The following is a 13,877-nucleotide window of genomic DNA, read 5'->3' on the forward strand; positions in this document are numbered from 1 at the left end:
ACCGACTGCCATGTGTTTCTCTCATGCTGGTTGCCTGAAGTACAGAAGCAGAGAATCTGTAAATGAAGTGCTTGGCACACTCACTAGGAAGGGTTGTGAGAGCATGTGCCAAAGGAGTTGTACATAGGCACATCATTGTTACAGCGGGGTACTTGTTTCCTGACATTTGTATTATAGTGCACATACTGAGGTCAGTCTGTACTGATGTGGTAACTACTTTTGGTTGATATAGTGTTACTTTTTTCAACCCCACCCATTATGTGCAGTTTTACTGTTTTTTCTTATCTTCAGTTAGTTGACATTTATATCTGAGTGTTTCATATCCCCGTCTCCATTGTTCCCCACATCCCTGATTGCATTACCAGCTTTTTTTGCAGTCTTGTATATGTTATATGTTTGTGTGTTCCTACTAATTCCCCTACCCTCCTACCTTTAATCCTTCATCCCTTACTACCTTCCACAAGTTAGATCCTCTGCATATATATATATATATATATATATATATATATGTATACCATTACATCAAAAAATAGATCGCTGCACATGCCTCTGTAGGGCTGCACATACCTTTTTTGTCTTGCTGAAACTGTGTATGTGAGATTGCACTGAGCACCGTTTGGGTTTGTGCTCAACAAATGAGCACCAACTCGTACTTCACTGCAGCAACATGATTGTCCTACATGCACAGACACACTTGAATGGATGCATTCAATTTTAACAACTATTGGGTCTCTTTGTACATGCACAGTTAATAGAGAATGGGGGAATTTAATAAAGCCTATACAGACTTTTTTCTGTGTAGGCATCATGGCACGCTACTTATATGAAAGTAAGCAGGTGTGCGATCAAGTAAACAGAGCTGGGCAGCGTGCACATGCATCAACAATGGAAGTATCCATGGCATGCATATCACCTCATAAACGTAATTTTTATGCAAATGAGGGAGGTAGATCGATCCAGCAAGCAGATAGGCAGGACTGCAGACCTCGTATCAGAGTCCGTAGTGTACACGGAAAAATTCCATGTACAGGGCTTTAAACAAGGGCTGTAAAAATGTAGTTAGATAGACAGAAATAGCATAGTAGATACAGATATGAGCAATACTATCCACCATATTTCCAAAGCCGTATGGGAAATAATTTAATATAATTTTTTTTTTTTTTAATGAAAAATAAAAAAGAGTGGAAAAAAGAAACTTATTAGTATGCAACAGTAATGCATTATAGGACCCTGCATGGAGTATCTACAATGGTGAAATGGTACTGTTGCTAATGAGGCAAGGTCTGGAACTGTGAAGTTTCCAGGTAGTGTGCATGGATCCCCATGCAAATGAGCTGGGCTTACTGAATAGCACAAACGGGTGTTTGTGTCCACAGATCCCATCCGTGTAGGCACAGAACTGTGTTGGTGTCCACAGAAGAGGTGGCTGACATTAAGGGAGGGTGTATCTGAGGACTTGTATGCTCACTGGAGCTCAGAGGCACCTGTTTGCGTGGCATGGCACTTTGCTGAGCAGGGGTGTGTGTACAGCATCTGCTAGCGGCTTGGCACTTTGAGTGGGGGTGTGTGTACAGCGTCTTCTAGCGGCATGGCACTTTGAGTGGGGGTGTGTGTACAGTGTCTGCTAAGCTTTGTTTACCTTCAGGGCATGTGTTTCAACATGTTTGCACATTTTTGTGCGGCACACCACTGCACTGAGCATGACCTTTCACGGGGGGTGTGTGCAGTGACTGCAGAGCATTGTTTACCTTCGATGTGCATGCTTGTGTGACGAGCCACTATGCTGAGCAAGGAAGGCTGTCAAAAAAAAATTGGCTGAGAAAGCCAATGATATATTAATTACACATGACTCCTGTTTCACTTATACTGGGGCAATAACAGTCCTTAATGATGTACTTGGCAGGTGGAATGCATCATAGGTAGCCAATCACACAGGCTGCACCTACAGGTGAGCACTATAAAGGTTGCATACACCCTACATTCTGATTTCACCCCCATACTCTGCACCAGTGGAGTACGGACTTGGGATTTTTAACTGAAGGAATGCTGGGGGTTGCTGCAAGTCCGCTACATCTGTATGTGCTAGATGCTGAGGTCAGTGCTGATGCTGCTGCTGACAGTAGGCCTAGACTGAGAAACAAAAGAGTGTTTAGGCCCAGGGTAACCTTCCAGGAGCTACATGAGCTGGAGATTGTACAGCGTTACAGGGTGGACGGGGACATACTACAAGAACTCACTGAGCTCTGCCGCCCTCAACTCAGACCCAGAGCCAACAAAGGGAAAGCCATCCTTGTGGTAGCAAAGGTATGTGTGGCTGTTGGGATACTAGCTGTAGGTACTTTCCAAAGACCAACTGGGGACATGATGGGAGTCTCGCAGGCATCAGCATCCAGGTTACTCCAGTTCCTGGATACCATGCTGCCACATGCCAGTGAGCACATTTATTTTCCCCTTACCCCTGAGGTGAGGGCAAGCAGTATACAACACTTCTACTGTGTAGCCACACTACCTTGAGGTACTGGGTGTCATAGATTGCATGCATGTACCCATCAAGGCACCACCCCATAAGGAGGGAAGAATCTACATCAACAGCAAGGACTATCACTCCATCAACTACCAGGTTGTGTGCAATGCCCAGGACATTATCATGAATGTGTGTGCTGGCAGTCCTGGTAGTTATGACGACTCCCATATCTGGCATGCATCAGAGCTATACCACATGTTTGCTAGGGGGGGCATCCCACATGGCCATTTACTGGGGGACACTTGCTACACACTGGAACTGTGGATGATGATACCCATCAGAAATACACAAAAACCCACACAAGAATGCCATAATGAGGTGCACGCACAAACTAGGAACATGATAGAGCATGTGTTTGGGCTGTTCAAGTCATGACTCCGGTGCCTCATTATATCTGGTGGAGCCCTGCAGTACTCTCCAGCCACATGTGCACAGATGTTCACAGTATGTGCCATGATGCACAATATGATCCTGTGGAAACAGCTGTAGCAGAATCTGCAAAGGAAAGGGATACACAGCCCCCCACGAATGCCTAGGTCTCCACAGCCATACCCACAGGGGAACTCTGAGGAGGAGCTCCCTGAGCTTGTCCCTGTAGGCAGACGTAGGCATGCCCAGTATGCCTGGCCTTTGAGAAGAGACACCACATAGCACATGCACTAACATCCTAGGGCTCTAGGGACTGACACATCACTCCGACTTGCATACATATAGTAAAAATGATGTCAGCCAGCCCACACAACCTGTACCTAACCATGCACTGGCTGTGTACTGCAAGCATCAGACAGAGTCAGCCCCAAACTACAGGCCTGTTAACTGCTGCATTCGCAAGGGAAATTATTCACCTATACACCACTTGTAAGGAGGGTACTAGAATAGGTTAGCATATGCATGGACCTTCTGCATGTATGCAAGGGAATATAGTGGGCTACTGGGCTACTTGGAAAGATTTAACAGTCACTTGGGACAGCAGGTACTCTGTCCAGTAGTATGTGCTCCACAATATTCAATAGGCCACATGGCTGGAAAAGCCACTACATTATGCAAGGGAGATGGCAAACAGTGAGGTCACACAACAGTCACACAACTGTCTATGCCAGCAGAGCAAGGGCTGGTTGACCCCACTCTCAACATATCGGTGTTCCCATACAACTGCTGTAACAGTAATATATCAGCAGACCAGCCAGTTCCAGGGCTGTGACATAGAACCTGGCCACACGTTGTATGTCTCACGTAACGCAGGAGTGACAATGTATGTTTGTATGCTGTTGATTGTGTGAGGAATGACACCTCTCTGTCTAGCAACTGGTGTGGCTCACTGGGCTAGGGATGTTAGCATGGGTGATGGTGTTGATGATTTGAATCAGGCAGCAACCACATCTTTTGCATGTGAGGTACTCGTATGGTGGTATTCCCAAATACTGTCCTACCCCTCAATCTGTTACTGCAAGACAGCTGGAGAAAGTCAGAGACAATGGGGGGACAAAGGGCCAAAACTACAGACAGACGTTACACATGCTCTGATTAACCTAGAGGGTGACTAGCATAATAACAGCAGGTTGCAGCAGAACAGACTAGCTGCAAGATGTAAAGGCCGTCACTTAAATGCATCAGTACTTAGTACAATTCAGTGACTGCATTATATAATATTTTACCAAAACACCACAAATATATGAAGAACAGACCAGACATATGGGGCAAAATGCTGGACATTCTGCAACAACAATTGCAGTGACAGGTGTACAGACTGCCACCCTTTGTGCAGTATTACATCATGTAACCCAGTCACATATTAAGTACAGCACACCGGAGGAGAATGCTGTGGACAGTTTCAGGGAAGTGCTGTACTGCGAAAACAGAAGCAGCAGCCAATGTCTGCAGCAAACAAAATCCCAGACTGGAGTACAGGTAGCTCTGGCCTGGAGTCACCTTGTAAGCACTAACAGTCCCACTGAGCATGCTCCTACACTTGGCTAACTTGAGCACAAGTCTGTTGCCTCTTCATCACAACGACCTGCTATGTCGAAAAATGTCTGTACATACAGACAGCTACGTATACATATCTGTCTGTCCCTATCCTCCTCCCACATGATTGGTGTATCAGTACCCCAAATACATATGATAGTGATATAAATATATATATATATATATATATATATATATATATATATATATATAGCTGTATAAATTATAGTGATACATAGAGTCTCCACATATATCTACATAACACATATACATAATGTACACACACAGCAACATTTAAAGAGACATTCTTGTTATATACACACACACACATGTACACACACACACACACACACACACATATATATATATATATATGTGTGTGTGTGTGTGTGTGTGTGTGTGTGTGTGTGTGTATGGATGTAAGAATGTCCCCACATACCCTTGGAATGCTGAGGTTATCTGCACTCACACATCACAACAGTTGTCCAAAGGAATGAGACCAAGGCTGCAACAGTACATAATCCACTCACCCACAGACCCCTGCACCTGCAAAATGTCAGCATGTAGACAGACACAGGTGAGCAGGTGGTGTAATCTACAATGGTTTCAATGCATGCTGTGGGCAGGCCATATTGTCCCTGGCCACGTTTGCCTGTCTAACTGCAACCAGCCACATATGGCCATACTGGTAACTGTACACATATAGCGGGGATATTAACAGGTATCCCACTCCTAGGACACTAGATACAATAACAGTACCAATCAGTATCACTTTGTAAGCCACACATGCTGTCTAACACAAAATTATGTTGCATACTCCACGAGTGCTGTGACTGCAAACACATACACAACAGATGTAACCTGTGGCACGTATGAGAAGTACAACAAACTATAGTGTGTAATAGTAGATAGCTAGGGGTTACAATCTCATAGCAGCCAACTCCTTGTGTGTGTAAGAATATCCTCTTGCAGTACTATGGACATGCCCATATGGGCAATCCTCATGCAATGGTTATGCATTTTATGGGCCTGTGACTAGCTGCTGGCCTCTAAATTGCCCTCCTCTACAAGGCCTGCTGATGTCATCCACTATAAGAGTGCTGGATGACAGTGTAATAGCAGATAAACTCCATGACACATGTGAGAAGTACTGTGAGCTATAGAGTGTAATAGTAAGTAGGTCGGGGTTGTAATCTTACAGCAGCCAATTCTGTGTATGTGTGTCCATGTGTGTATAAATATATCCCTTTACAGCACTACGGACATGCCCTTACAGGCTATCCTCTGGTAATGGTTTTGCACTTTATGGCCCTGTAACTAGCTGATGGCCCTAAATTGCCCTCATCATGCAACAAAGATACACAAAGTTTGACATGTAGTCATGACACATGTCAGCATACAGTACTTGTTATGGCCCACAAGTGCCATGTCAAAACAATACTGCACTACACAAGTACATGTCAAGTACTATAGTCACCCTGTGCATCCAACACATATTTGCATGTCTCTGCATCGATGGCAAGGATGGTAGGGATGTGGCACAGGTATCATCACATGCACAGGGTGTGGTGAGGGGGTGCTAGCGGCCTAGGCTGTGCCAAACAGTTGACAGCATGTGTTGAGTCAATAAGGGGTGTGGGTTAGATGGGCCGTGGAGAGGTGTCATGTCTGTTTTTGGTGACCTGCATGTGACAGTGGTATTTGAGTGTGTGCATGCACACAGTCAAGCTCAGTGCTAGCCCTACACATGTGTATGTTGCACAGCTGTGGACCGTACATGGTAGAGTGGACAGTTGACCATCTCTGGCCATGATAATGGGAACTGACTTTGCCAGGAGTAGCACTGGCACCACCATGCCCAAGGTCATATGCGGTGCTAGTACCTGACGGTGACTGCTGTCAGCTGGGGCTGTGTCCCCCGTGGAACCACCCAGGATCATATGCCCATGGCCTGTCACATTGTAGTGTGGACAGCACACTTCCCCTCTGTAGAGCTGGAGGTACTGCCACTATGGGAGTGTGACTGTGCATGGCCACATGGACTCTCAGCAGATGGGGTTGCTGATCTACGTCCATGAGTCTAACACCCAACCCCAATTAGATGTTCCAGTGCAGACAATGTGCGGCTCAAAACAGGCACTGTCTCAGCCCACCATCTGTCCACTGCATCAGTGAACTGATCCAGGGTGTCCCCAATGCGATGGAGGCAGTCACACGTCAGTCTGTACTGCATCCATAACCCTAAGCATCCATCTGGTGTTGCATTCAGAATGTTTCTGTGCCTCCATGATGGCCCTACACATGGGTCTATTGATCTGTGATGTGACACTTGCAACAGGTGGTGGATGGACAGCAGTTCTCTTATGAGCACCCCTGTCAATCCGCCTGTGGCTATGGCCAGTGTCTGCACTCACTGATGCCATAGTTGTTACACTGTCCTGTTCAATGTCACCACCCTTTGACTGTCCAACATCTGTGGCATCTGGGGACTTGGTATGTGTGGACATACTGACTGTGTGTGGTGACAATAGGGGCAGATGAGGGATGTCAACCTCTGGGACAGATTTAGCCCCCAACAACCCCCAAATGTGCCTCACTATGGCCCCCATCATCATCAGAGTCTGATGAGACACTTATATCAGGTTGTGAGGGGGACAGAATGCAACCTCCCTGGTCACCTGTGAACACCAAGACAACAGCATTACATTACTACCTGCACTATTATGTATGGTAATCCACACAGACTAATACATATGAAGATCCAAAACTGCATTACCAGTCCCACATCATCTCATCGCTGCTCCCATGCACAATAGACAACCTCACAACATACACATACAAATCAAGGCCTTTATAACATGCACTTCAGCTACATCCAGTTAAAGTTGCCAGTACAATGCACCTGTAAGGTATGCAATATGACAGTATATGTGATTAGAACTACACATAAAACCCAGTACACTTATTTTGGGAATGAGATGCCAGTAATAGTGTCACTGCTTCAGGTATGTACCATCTCCCTTTTGTGTTTGAACAGGCATCTTGGACTAATTGCCTCATGTATACCAGGTTGCATAGTCGCTCATAACTATAAGTGCAAATGTGTTATTGTTCATTTAAATACACACCTGTGATTACCCAATCAATGAACTTTAGTTAACTGTTCCAGAATGGAACATGCAAATTGTCTACTCTGGCTAAACACAACATGTGTACATAGGGCAATATAGCAGCTCATAACTTTCATAGGGTATATATGATCCCTAAAACAACAGTATCACACTTACCAGGTACAGGACCAAGGACTTGGGCCACACCTGACAGACCTATGAAAAGATGAGGGAGAGGCATTGTCAGCACCACCAACTGTTGCAGCACTACAAGGTAATATGTGCATATATCCAGATGTACAGTAGCTACTGTGATACTGGCTGTATTTGTGACATTCTTAATATGTGTGCACAACCCCCAACCCCCCCAATGTAGATAGACCTGACACCCATGTACTGGTATGTACAGCCTGACACAATGAGTGATACAGTATTACACTGGTGAACACAGTAAGCTTACCTGGATGCTTCTCTGCTGTGGACGCTGTGGCACCCACCTCCACAATGCATGGTGTGGTGGATGCCTGAGACCTGTCGAGTGTTCCTAGGTTCATCAGGAATTCTTCTATAGCTGAGAGTGGTTACTCTGTTGCAGGCCATCCACTGGTGTTGGCATGATCCCTGGCAACAGCAGCTGCCCTTTTTCGTGCAGCATTCACCATGTCTGTGGCTCGGTGTCGGACCTGTTCATACGTCCTGTTCTGTTTGCCAATCTCATTGAAATTCAGCACAAGGTCTGCCCACAATGCTGCCTATTGTTCCCAATTATGCCTCTCCTTGGATATCAAGATCTGATGGTGCTGTCTCAGTCCATCCAGTATTATGGCATTCTCTGCATCTGAGAAGGTGGCATGTCTTCTGCAGTACATGGTTCCTGAAAGACAACAAAAGGGGAACACATTACAGGACCAGATAAGTGGATGTCCACTAAGCACACCCATAATGGCCTGCACTATCCACTCCTCCCTCACACGTCATACCCCACAGTCTGGCATCACACTACATGTGTCGATACCACCACGATAGTAGCAATACTGGGGGAATGTTCCTGTGTGCTGTGACAGATTCTGTTGTATATTCCTACACCCAGAACTGCAGTCTACTGTGGTGTGTCACCTATGGGCAAACTCCCACTAATATGTCATAGGGTCTGTATCAGTTCACTGAAATGGCTGAAGTTCGAACACCATATGTTCGAACTTCTAACCATGAAGTACAAAAACATCAAAGTTTTAGAACAGCGATTTTTTCTTCCCAGGAAAAGAAATCTCTGTTCTAAGAAATGCACACACAATACAAGCACACCAAAAAAACAGCAATCCACACACAACCACTTAAAACCCTATATCTAACCCTACAGTAAACTGTACATACACTACTATCTATCCACTTACCTTAAACCAAACCCTAACCCAAAGGTCTGTCACTATCGCACATTCACCTAACCCGCACTCTAACTCACCTATCCCACCCTAACCTTAAAGTCTGTCACTATCGCACACCCACCTCACCCGCGCCCTAACCCTAACTCACCTAACCCTAACGTCCACACAATCGCAGTCTTACCTGAACCTGACCCGTAACTTCCCATCACAGTCCTGATAATCGTGAAGCCACAGAAATGGCCCACCAAATTCTTTCCCTGGGAAAGAATTCAGTGTTCTGCAGCTTTGCAATAACCAGTGTTTGAACTTCACAGTTTGAACATCTGGTATTCGATTGTCAGCCGTTTTGATGGACTGATATAGACCCTATGTCATATGGCCACTGCCAGACAATTAACAGTGTGCTATTACAGCCACTATATGGGGACAGTCCAGCAACACCAATGTGCCACAATGACAGAAAGCAGTGCAAACCTGCTGTAGCATATGTTCCCTGTAGGCATCATACCTCTCAACTATACAGATGTTTGCAGAATGTCAATATGTTCGCCTCATAGTTTTGGTTATTTTCACACAAATTTATGAATGTCTGACAAATGGTTGGCCAATTATTGATGGTTGATGTTAGAAAATAAAGACAGACATCTGATTTTCACGTCATACCTTTCAGAACACAGTTTTGCTACTGTAATATCTGTCATTCTATTCACGTTCTTACATTATACAACCAATATGTGTCGCTGAGTTTCGACCTTTGTCTACCCATTAATTATGGCTTTGTCCTGAGTTCTTGCTGTGAGAGGTTGACATGTATGTTAGGCATAGCTCTCAACCACACAGGGACAAATGTCAACAGAAACAGGGAGTTAGCCATAGTACATCAGGGATATCCAAGGACACTTTTAAAATGTTAGAACTATTTATGTGAGACACTGAAAGAATGAGAGGAGGTGAATTACAGTACATCATTTGATGTTACAGGAGTGTACACCTTTATGTATTGTCACTGTGTTTTACATGTAATCCACTAGCTTTCCTACAACAGCCAACCATTGTAGGTGGGATTGACAGTGGTAATTGAAAATCAGGGACAGATGAGAGGCATGTCTGTAGATGTAGGACAGCAGAGTGTCAATGACATCATTACCATAGATCTAATGCAAGCCTACCACTGTAATCACTATTCCCCATACCTCCATCCTCCCATTTGCATCCTGTTAAATGGAGAAATCTATTGCATACCTGTGGGAGTGCAGTACTTCTTTGTTGAATGTTGCTTCTGGTAATCTTTTGATAAGTTGCTCTCTGTGTGAGTTAAGTCTCATACAGACCTGTTCCCCATAGCCAGCTGCTTGCCTTTTTAAGGTACTGCTCATTAACAGGTAATTGCCTCTGCACCAATCTATGGCTCAGAATTACTAATTGCAGCCAAAACAGCTGAATTGCAATATCATTAGCCAATGACATGCCAGCACAGTGCAACATATAAGGCCTTCATGTCGACCTGGCCCCTGTCTTAGTTGTTGAGATGGACATTACTGAGGCGTGGAGATTACAGCATCACAGAGAGTAGGTACAAATACTGTCCACTGTAGAGATTCATGAAGTATGTCCACAGTTTCGCCTCATATGTGTGGCCAGTGTTCTATGATATTGTGGTCTTCTGACAGTTCACTGGCACGCATTGTGGGTTGAGGTCAGTAAGGAGAGAGAGGCATTTGAGTGTGTCAGACTTCATACCTGTCCGAATATGAATGCTAATGCAATAGCTGTTATTCTATAAACTTAATATCCTTATAGGGGCAAACTGTTAAACATGTCCCTATCTCTGGGCATTTGCTCCCCCCATTAAGTATGATTGTGTCTGGATTCCTTGTTCTAGGGGGTTGGGAGGTATGACAGGACTGTAGCAGCTACCTTTACACACAGCTGTGTATGCTGCAGCTTAGAACACATAGGGGGACCTGTGAACACTTTGGAGTACAGCAAGTTGTACGTGTAACCATGGCAGCTGTGTCAGGCCTGTAATTACAGCAGAGCCAGGGTAAGGGTACACATTACAGTCCAATCGAGGCATGTGAGTAAGGTACGTCTGTTATGCAACAGTGCCAATAACAGAGTATTAGGCAACATATAGTTAGGCTATACAGATATGTGCAGTGTGCCCCTACCTGCAAGCCTGTGACATGCAAAACTGGGTAGCTATTCATTAATTAGCAGTAATGTGTGTGGATTATGATTGTATGACTCAGTCACTACCTGCTGTCTTGACAATAATGTAACTGAACTGCAAAGCAAAACTAGATTTGAACCCAGGACTGTGTGTAGCAAAATGTACAACATGCAAGGCATTTAACAGACTGAGCTACTGAGTCAGTGCTGCAGTAGGTGTATTTGCAAGGTATATGTGCAGAAATACAGGCTGTGACACACATTGTCTGCATCCATCAGTATGTTCATGGCTTTCAAAGGCTGTATTTCTGTACTAGGGTCCCAGTTGAACATATGTACTTTTCCATTGATGCCTTAGGTGTGTTTAAACATGTTGCTGATAAAAGGGCACATTTACCTGCTATCACAGACTTTGCTTACATCCACTATTGTCTTTGGCTATCTACTGGTGTATTATTGCACCAGAGTTCAAGGTACACTCCCATTTTTCCCATTAGTTTTAATTCCAGTATGCAAGGTGTGGCACGGTGCACAGCTCTGCTGAGACACACCAAATGACTGTAAGTGGTAATCAGTAGGTTTTGCTGAAGACACCTGTTTTAATTAAGATCTGCATAATGTGGTGGGTTGATGCAGTATGCTGTAGGTGTGAGGGACTCAAGTTTGAAACATGGCAGAGGTGTTTATTTTGTACATGTGTCTGACATAATATACACATTTAATCATTAAAACTCCATTTAAGCTGAGCTGAGCAGAGCTCTGTGCCATGCAGGTCCAGGCAAATCCACACTAAAAATATATAAAGAAAAGAAAAAGGGGTTGATAGGAAAGTGGTGACATGGAGTCAAGCAGGGGAAAAACATAGTGAAAGGCAGGTAGGCATGTGCTGGAAGGGTGTAGGAAAGAACCATAGCTATCTATTTCTTGTACAGCAACAGCTGTGCACTTTGACAGATTTTGTAAATTAATTTGGACTCTCAAACCCCAGAGAGAGGGGTGAGGACAACATAACTGCATTGTCAAGCCAATTGGACCAAATTACTTGTATCCAGTGGGCATGTGTGAGAAATGGAGAGCTATATATAATTACTTGTGTCCAGTGGGCATGTGTGAGAAATGGAGAGCTATGTATGAGGTGATATTTATTTTTGAGACAGATGCCCATTTTTTTTAAAGGTGAGAATGGAATGTTGGGGAAGGGACATAGGTACAAGTGGGGAGGTAGGTTGAATAGGAGAGGATGCATATGCAGACAGACAAGACAGAAGACAGAGGCGGTGTGTGACACATGAGGTGGGTGAACACCTTGGATGGGAAGGGAGTTGTGGAATCCAAGTCACATGTGCCTCCAGATGGCAGCAGCATGACTCGCGTCCCCACAAATGGGACTATTGGCACTGCTTCTTCACTACCCCGAGGGTGGCTGTGCTGGAGGATGGGCACAAGGGTCAGGCTGCCCCACCAGGTTGGCCAGTGTGCTCTCAATCTGGTGCAGGTGGTGTTCATAGCTACGATGAACAATCCTGCACACCATGACAGGCAGTTAAGCCTGGGTGACAATGGCTCCAGTGCTACCTCTCCTGGGGGAGGCTGGGCCCTGTCCCCTGAAGTGGTCCCACCTAACACCACAGGTGGTGCAGGGGCAGCGGGGGGGGGCACCACCGGTTTGAGACCCAGACATGCTAGGACCTGATGCTACAGCCAGTTGCAAGGTAGGTGGATCAGCTGGAACTGGCCTACCCTGACGTGTTGTGGTAATGGAGGTACAGCAATAAGTATAGATTAGTTGTGAACAAATCAGCATGCCAGAACATTGGAAATAACCCAAGTACATATCAATGTGTATTATGTGAAACACAATAAATAACAGAACAGTCAGTATGTTAACAGCATTCCAGTAACAGTTATAGCATAATGCCAAAGAAATATGTAATTTAACAAGATATGTTAATATGCAACCATTGTAATATATAACAATAATAAAACACATGTCCCAAAATACAGTTAAAGTAACAACATATGTTAATAGTAAACCATAACCAAGGAATAACAATAATAAATAAATGAAGATAAGGGATGGGGAGAGAGAAAAAGTCCTTTAGTAACATTGCATGTTATTTCCTTGACAACAGTACTACTATCTACTCTATGAGTCTGTATTTTCTTTATATGTGCAGTGACTACAAGCCTCCTATAGCTGATGTACCACATACATACCTCTTAAGCTATTTGCATGGGACACTATGGGCCAAAAAATAATAACTGTGGGTATACAACTACACAGAACACTTGCACATCAGATGGACCTATATAACTACCAAGGTGTTGTGTAGGCTGATATGGTGACACTTTGCAATCTAAATAATCATTTCCATGGTAATCCTGCAACAGATGGATTACACATGATTAATTACATAACATGAAATCATGACACTTGAGAAACATGCATATGTACAGTACAGACATTAAACAGCAGCCATGCCTTGGTTGGCAGGTATGGGAATAGAACCCAATAGCAGTGACTGCAGGTGACATCTGTATGGATTGTATTAATTGACTGCAGGCTGCAGCAACTTTTAACACACTGCAAGTCTACAGCCATACCAGGATTACACATTTAATTTTTGACTGCACATTGCTGATTTTTTTACATTCTTGCTAATGATTTTAACAGTCTGTGACAATTAAACAAACAATTATCTACTCATAATATGGGCTACC

This window comes from Protopterus annectens, chromosome 14.part0 (assembly GCF_019279795.1).
Source record: "Protopterus annectens isolate FY-2018-M chromosome 14.part0, PAN1.0, whole genome shotgun sequence".
Lineage (NCBI taxonomy): Eukaryota > Metazoa > Chordata > Ceratodontiformes > Protopteridae > Protopterus > Protopterus annectens.